This window comes from Dermacentor andersoni, chromosome 1 (assembly GCF_023375885.2).
Source record: "Dermacentor andersoni chromosome 1, qqDerAnde1_hic_scaffold, whole genome shotgun sequence".
Classification (NCBI taxonomy): domain Eukaryota; kingdom Metazoa; phylum Arthropoda; class Arachnida; order Ixodida; family Ixodidae; genus Dermacentor; species Dermacentor andersoni.
Genome location: NC_092814.1, coordinates 32585257 through 32593613, shown reverse-complemented (window position 1 = coordinate 32593613; position 8357 = coordinate 32585257). Strand labels below are relative to the sequence as shown.

Below are 8357 nucleotides of genomic sequence, written 5' to 3'. Positions count from 1 at the left end.
CGATGCTCACACCGGCGAGCCCGGGCGAGCGCAACCTGCAAGTTGCAATCCCGGAGATTATCGTTCTCAGCGAGAACTCTAGGGATGTACGCAGTTCACGCGCACTTCGCTCTGATTTCGCTTTCCGGCAACAGCCATGGATTTTGATTCTAGCGAAGAATGCCTCCGTTCGCGAGAAGTGGCCGGCCACGCAAGCCGCTTCCTGCCTGAACTCCGCGCGCATGACGAGGAGTATTATCGAGAGTAAGTCGTGATTTCTAGTTTGCATTGCCTGGGAATCGGTGCATAAAGTTGTGTGTGTTCTGTTGCTGCTGTTTAGCTTCCTGCGAATGCTACCGCGTACATTCAACACACTGCTGGAACTGCTGCACCCCAGCAGCACAAGGCAAGGCACAAACTACAGGCCTGCAGTCTCGACTCATGATTGTCTGGCCATGCCCATCAGGTAAAAGGCATATGTCATCCCAAGAACAGTATAAGTCACGTGTGCGTGCGCTTTGAATGCAAAAGAGCCACACGAGCCGTGAATATTGATGTGAGGTTAAGGCAAGCTCGCAGTTTTTTTTTCTTTTTTTACATGCCATCACTCACCCCCCCCCCCCCCCCCCACACACACACACACACACACACACACACACACACACACACACACACACACACACACGCACACACACGCACACGCACACGCACACACACACACACACACACACGCACACGCACACGCACACGCACGCGCGCACACACACACACACACACACACACACACACACACACACACACACACACACAGACACACACACACACACACACACACACACAGATTTAAGTGCACTTTCTATGTTGGATTTTTTAAATGAGGCTCTGGGAGATAATTATGACACTCAAGGTTGCTGCTTGCATGAGGGAGCATGCATTCATTTCACGAGAAATGGTGAAGTTCTGCGCGTATTAGCGAGGTACATAATTACTAACCTCTAAGTTGCCCCATGCACAGTTGAATTTGGGCAGTAATGTACTATTATTCTGCAAGAAACATTGTTTTTCACCACTCTGAATATATGTATTAACAAATAGTACTCCAGATTGCATTTTCAGTGCAGTTATTAAGTTCCCAAAGCTTTCCTAGAACATTGCTGGAAAAAAGGCTACCGTTCATTCTAATGTCTTAATAAAAAGGTGCATTTCATCGCCTTGACAGGTTTCTGGCCACAGGGGAGACGCAGTGGGACATGTCCTTCAACTTCGTGGTGTGCAGGTCAACTGCGTGCTGCATGGTGTCAGCAGTGTCCGAAGCTCTGTGGACCGTGTTGAAGCAACTGTATCTTCAGCATCCGCAAGCAGCTGATAAATGGCTCAAGGTACGCTATACTTATTTCACTAGGTGTTTCGTAACAATGGCTGGTAACGTATTGATTGTTCGAACTACGTTTGAAGTTGTTCAGAAAATATGCCACAATAAACATTATTTGCCAAAAATGAAACAGCCGTGAACTGGCTCTTATGGTGCAGGTATCCGCAGAGATTGACGAGGGGTGGAACATGTCACACTGCGTCAGGGCAATTCATGGGAAGCATGCAAAGATCGAGTGCCCCTGCAGAGTCTGGAACCCTTGACTACAACTACAAGTGCTCGTTCAGCAAATCGCTCCTTGCTGTCTGCAATGCACAATACAAGTGAGACTGGGTCCTCGTATCCCGATGTTTACTCAACGTTAGTGGAAATGGCACATTAAAATCGTAAACATTTAGTTCCTGAAGGTCTAATTGCAGGTTTGTATGTTCAGAAAGTATCACGTAGTAGTAAACGATATCCGTCACAGATGGTGATAGCTAGAAATACATGCGCATGAGCACACACTGAATATTTTGTGCATGTTGCACATTTCTGGTGGCTATGTGATGTATTCTAGAAAGGCTGTTTATCCCAATTACTTCTGCATTTGGTGTAAATTTCTGTTTCGCCCTTACGTTTAACAATTTTTTGTGTTTTTGCGTAGGTTTCTGTACGTGGAAATTGACCACTGCGGCAGAAAGAGTGACGGGGGCATTTTTTCACGGTCCACTCTGCAGAAAGAGAATTCCGGAGAAAGGTTGGGACTGCCACCGCCAAGAAATGTCGGGACTGAGGGGCCTCTCCCATATTTCCTTGTCGACGATGAGGCTTTCCCGATCAAGGAATACATGATGCGGCCATACCCACGACGGAGTAGATGCACAGCTTATTACTGAATATATTTGTTTCTATCTGTCATGCTATAAGCCTACATAACAGTTATGATGTATGACAAGGAAACTTATCCTTGTGATAGGCTAAGGAGGTGAAAATGAATTGTGCAAAAACGCCGTGAAACCCACTGCACTTACATTCTCCAATTTCACATCTTGGTTAAGCCGAAAAGGCAAAGCTACATTATTAGAGGTTAATTTCAGTGTTACTGGTGATCATTTGTGCACAGAAAGAAGTTTTGAAAAAAAGAGATAAACTCTTTATTGGAAGGCTGAACTTCAGAAAATCAACAGCACTGTGCTGCGTAATGCACTTGGAATGTTTTGCGCTACATGCCATTCTGCCATAGAGCAAGCTATACTGCATTTCGGCAGTTGTACTGTATTGCAGTGATGCATTTTTTTGAAAGACTTATTGGGAACTTGTTCAATGATTGCATTGATAAACGCATCTTTTTTTGCAGCATTGCATGAAGACGCAAGCCAGATGTACAAGCGGCGAGTTTTCAACTGCCGTTTGAGCAGGGCCCGGCGAGTCATCGAAAACGCCTCTGACATCCTGGCACAACAATGGAGAATTTTACGGCGAGCATTCAAAGCCAAGAATGACAACATATACAGATATGTTGGAGCCTGCATAGTGCTGCACAATTTTTTGGTGACGGAGTCATCGGCATCTTCCGCTACATACTGCCCGGTAGGCTCTACCGACAGTGAGCACTGGGGAGGACGAATTTCCTCTGGCTGCTGGAGGGAGGAGGAACCAGCCAGTGGTGCCCTCTTGCCATCCAAACCTACGGCGTGCCACGCTGCTGGGTATGTGGTTTGCTTGTGTTTCAAAACATCTTTGCTGTTAAGAACTTGAAAAATAGCCAAATAAAACCTGGTATATTATTTTTGTAGATATGCGAAAGACGTTCGGGACACGCTGGCACACCATTTCATCATAGCCGGCCAACTTACCTGGCAAGATAAAATGGTCGCTACTACTTGAACTGCACAAGGTGTGTTGTCAAGTGAGTTTATTCATAACGAACACTTGCACTCTACATAGAAATTCATTGTGCAATAAATATCACAGATGCACAGAGGAACAAGTAACAGAAGTCTCAGTTTCATGCGAAGTGATTCCTTGTAATTAAAATATCACATATGTTACGTGAACACATAAATGTGTAGCATTTTTATGTATCCAATTGTTAAAGGCACATGCGCAAAAAATTTCGCAGTGACACCTCGTACACAAGGGAATAATAAGCAAAAAAAAGTTCCAACAGTTGAAGTAGCAGTTTAAAATATTCCTTAATATTCCTAGCTGAATGGTGATAATGCAACTACAAAGCTCACCATAGATGAATAAGAAACGTTACTTTTATTTACCTGGACAGCACTAAGGCTCTTTTCTAAAAAATGATGTTTTGGTACTGCTGAAGAAAAGTATGACAAAAAATAGGAAGTAACCTTTACCACGAGACCAACTTCGCTTTTCCTAATCATGTAGACGTAAACACCAGTGCGATCACTAAAAAGCTGTTAAATGGATTTGAATGTAATGCGTAACTATGCAGACAGAAACATTTTCCAGCTTCCCTTGCAATCAGACGTTTCATTTACATTCACAAAATGAGTACCAGTTTCATATGTTTGAAAACAATAAAATTATAATTGCAAAGTTCGCAACCAGCGTAGCACAGCAGAAGGAAGAAAGGAACGGTACCACAATTACGTAAAGTGCATCTGTTACGGCACCCTAAGTGGCAAAATTTGGCACAGTAATTTACAGATTACGTAAAATTGCCCCGGGGACTTGCTAAAATTATACTCGTATGTTTGTGGTTTATTACACGAAATTGTGAAATGTATTAATTTTATCTGCTTTAAATGCCCCAGCAGGTGCACTTTACAGAATTGTGAGATTGTATTGCTGAGTTACAGAGCAGTAAACGTGATGCTGTGTGTGTGTGTGTGTTTTTTTTCTTGCTCATTGTAGCTGTTCGTCTAAGATATTTAACTTATAAAGTAACATTTTGCTACAAGCAGCTCGTTGTTAAAATTTTTTCTTTCTTCTACATGCAAAAAAAGAAAAACCCTAGAATGAATGCTGAGTTTGCATGTAGTATTACAAGATGTAGCAGCACTCCAGTTAAACCTTCCTCTTAATTGCTGGCGTTCCTGTTTTCTACCTCCTGCTGATACAGCATCGACTCCATCAGGTGTATCAGGTCTTGAGCGACATGAGGTGGCAATTCCCTCAGGCGGGCATAATTTGGCACTGCAAAATATGCAATGCTGTCCCTTTTGTTTGTTGCCTTCTGCTCCCTGAGTTGCTCAAGGTGTTCCATACAGACTTCCACAACAGCCTCTTGGTTTGTGTTCTCACCTGCATTGCTTTAGAGGATGTATGTCGCCTTCGATGCCTGAAACCCATGCTTCAGTCACACTCTTACTTCCTATTCCTTTGCACTTGGTGGCATGCGTAGCTTTATTTCCTAGATGGTAAATAAAGGTTTTGTTGATTAATGTTCAGTAAACATCACACATGTCTCACCTCGAACCTTAAGCTTGTTTGCGCTGCCTTGGTGCCCTCGGTCTACAGGCAGTAAAGCGTAGTGTGTTACGTTGTACAAAAGGAAAGTTATATTGCAAGCATTATAAAGGGTTTCTTATTGCTAGAAAATTTAAATCCTTGCTCACATACCGTTCCGCTGGTGGCACCTCTGCTGTTGCTGATCGTGCATCTTCTCTGACAACTGTGCAAAAGAAACCACAAAGCAGCACAGCTGATGCAACATCATTCCATCGTTAACCTAAAAAAAATCATCGCTAACCTCTTAAAAACCAAGTGCACTTCGCGATACTTCTGTGCATCCAGACAGCTAACCAACATGGAAATTACACTTTATACAGTGATCCTTACAAATATGACTGTTAAGAGTAAGTTAAATTTCAAGTTTTCTTTACGCATAACTGCAGGTCTCCACATTCGGTTTCATGGCGTCTTAGGATGCCCCTGGTTTGCCATCAGCTACCCTTCTGCTGCTGGGCTGCAATGGGAGCGGAAAAAAAGCTTTGCATACACGACATTTGACAGGGATATTGCTGCATGCAGATGTCATTACCAGTGGTCAGCTGGCCGCCAGTCGCGTACTCACCTCCCATTACGCTCATCCATGGTGGTGCAGATACTGTAACGAAATAAGTGATGTCTATTTCCACTCACCTCTTAGGATCACATGTACCAGCATACAAGCTATGTTGTGAATTAGCATTTTTTGCCGTCATAAGTACACTTTTGTACAGTTCTCACGGTTCCACTTGCAGAGAGAGGTTTCTGTTATGGTCAACCATTGTATGGTAGAAACACATTGTTTACCCCTATCCTAAATGTACGCTGAAATTTGTACGTTACCTTGATTTAGTGTCATTCATGTTGCACAGCACCCTGAAAGACGTATTTCTAGTTAGAAGTTTACCGTGACATAACTGATTATTGTGACATGATCCATCCTATTAAATGTAGACGTTGTGTACAGCTACAGCTTAATAATGTCCTGACATACAGGTGTTTAAGGATTATTGTATTTTCCGGGCAATAAGTAGTGCCTTTTTTCAACCTTTCGTCTGCTCGTGTTATACAACGATGTGATTTATGTAGCATAAAACTATGCTCGGTAACGCAACCAATGTAGGCGCTTTTTTTCCTGAGCACTCTACGCCGGAGAAGCAATGCCGGGGAAATGCCTTACAATGTCTTGGAAATGTTATTCAGAGGTCGACGACGATGACCCAGCAATGCTGTTGGCTGAAGTACGTAGCTCTGACTAGTATAGCTTGGACAGAGAAAGATGTCTTTTATGGCTTCAACAGAAGTGCAATAAGTGTTGGTTTTGCGCGCTATGAGGAGTGTTGGTTGAACTTTCTTTTCTGTTAGAATTAGCAGCTCCGAAAATTTTTGACAAATTTAGTGAACTTAAGTATAGCATTTTCAGATTAGCGAACAAGCGTAAATAATTGTGTTTCGTCATGCCGAGCAAATTAAAATGGTCTTACACCAGTGCAACTTGTCGATTAATTTTTTTTCTTTCAAAATCACTAAAAATGGAACTTCCGACTATACAGAGGTACAACCTATAGTTAGCGATGTACGCAAATCATGCTTTATGTTTGCGACAATTAAATATCAGATTTCAAGGCTACAGAAATTTGGTATTGTCAATTGCCTGTCGGTGCAAACAGCTTTTGAACAGTGAGCTGCCAGCTGTACTACATGCTGAGCATGCACGTCTCCTGTGAAACTTTCTCGTGCCTGTGTGTGTGCCGGCATGAATATAAAGGGTTTTTTTGTGACAGGAAAATAAACTTACACCACAGGTTCCGCTGCCACCTCCGTCAACTCCATCATCGCTTCGAAGCGGGGTTATTTGATGGTGGGGACGTCAACTGCCCCTGCACCACTGCGCTGCTTGTCACGCACCTCTTGCTGTTTTAGCTTAAAAATATCTTTTAGGTTTTTCAATGTTTTCTCTGCAGCCGTTCCTGCAAAATAAATAAGGAATCGTACATGGAAAGAAACAAGAGATCACGCTAAATAAAATGCCATAAAAAAGCCTCTTCTCTCCGTTTTTTTTTTTTTCTTTTTTACTGTGGTGTGTTACCTGCAATACTTAATTATATTTTTCACAATGGTTATGTAAATCCCAGAAACGTAGACAATATTCCTAGCGGTGCAGCCCCGCGAATTTTTTTATAAGAGTGTGCGAAACACCAGTGAAAACAATACTTTGCCACGCTGTTTCCTTCACTAATGAACAGACCTTGCTTTTGTTATCCGCGAGGCTCCGTGGTTCAAGCGAAGTTCCTGGCGCCTCATGCGCGCTGATAAATTTTATATGTAATTTTCGCGCCACCAAGTTCCGTTATTGCGGGCAAAAAAACAGGGGGGGGGGGGGGTGCATCACAGATGACGCACTAGACGTGCACGTAACTGCGGATATTTGCAAACAATCGGCCACGATTTTGTAGTGTTGCTTTTTTGAGATGAGGCTTTTCGCCTGTGGAACAATGTCGACATAACCGCACATGGACACTTCGAAAGCGGGAAGACATCAGCATTGAAAAACGTATGGCTACGGAACCGTGTTGAAGCAATGAACGACAATCTTGTGGGCATCATCAAGGAGTGTGCAATAGAAGTCGGTGGTAACTCCGTTAAACAAGATACAAATAAGCTATCGCAGGAGACGAAAGATCTGATCAAGAAACGCCAATGTATGAAAGCCTCTAACCCTACAGCTAGAATAGAACTGGCAGAACTTTCGAATTTAATCAACAAGCGTAAGACAGCTGACATAAGGAAGTATAATATGGATAGAATTGAACATGCTCTCAGGAACAGAGGAAGCCTAACAGCAGTGAAGAAGAAACTAGGAATTGGCAAGAATCAGATGTATGCGTTAAGAGACAAAGCCGGCAATATCATTACTAATGTGGATGAGATAGCTCAAGTGGCTGAGGAGTTCTATAGACATTTATACTGTACCAGTGGCACCCACGACGATAATGGAAGAGAGAATAGTCTAGAGGAATCCGATATCCCACAGGTAACACCGGAAGAAGTAAAGAAAGCCTTGGGAGCTATGCAAAGGGGGAAGGCAGCTGGGGAGGATCAGGTAACAGCAGATTTGTTGAAGGATGGTGGGCAGATTGTTCTAGAGAAACTGGCCACCCTGTATACGCAATGCCTCATGACTTCGAGCGTACCGGAATCTTGGAAAAACGCTAACATTATCCTAATCCATAAGAAAGGGGACGCCAAAGACGTGAAAAATTTTAGACCGATCAGTTTACTGTCCATTGCCTACAAAATATTTACTAAAGTAATCGGAAATAGAATAAGGAGCACCTTAGACTTCCGTCAGCCAAAGGACCAGGCAGGATTCCGTAAAGACTACTCAACAATAGACCATATTCACACTATCAATCAGGTGATAGAAAAATGTGCGGAATATAACCAACCTTTATACATAGCTTTCGTTGATTACGAGAAAGCGTTTGATTCAGTCGAAACCTCGGCAGTCACGGAGGCATTGCGGAATCAAGGTGTAGACGAGCCGTATGCAAAAATACTGAAA

The 8357-nt window shown here is 43.0% G+C and overlaps 1 long non-coding RNA gene across 2 annotated transcripts; it reads left to right on the top strand.

The window, feature by feature from the left end:
• Window positions 1-1201: 1201 nt before the first annotated feature.
• On the top strand, window positions 1202-7124 carry LOC129388178 (uncharacterized). Of its 2 annotated transcripts, none has more exons than XR_008615208.2 (6): window positions 1202-1358; window positions 1510-1674; window positions 1998-2090; window positions 2691-3042; window positions 3130-3230; window positions 6598-7124. It is a non-coding gene; the product is annotated as an uncharacterized lncRNA (long non-coding RNA). The 2 variants fall into 2 exon arrangements; XR_008615209.2 differs by having other exon boundaries at window positions 3130-3242.
• The last annotated feature ends 1233 nt before the right edge of the window (window positions 7125-8357 follow it).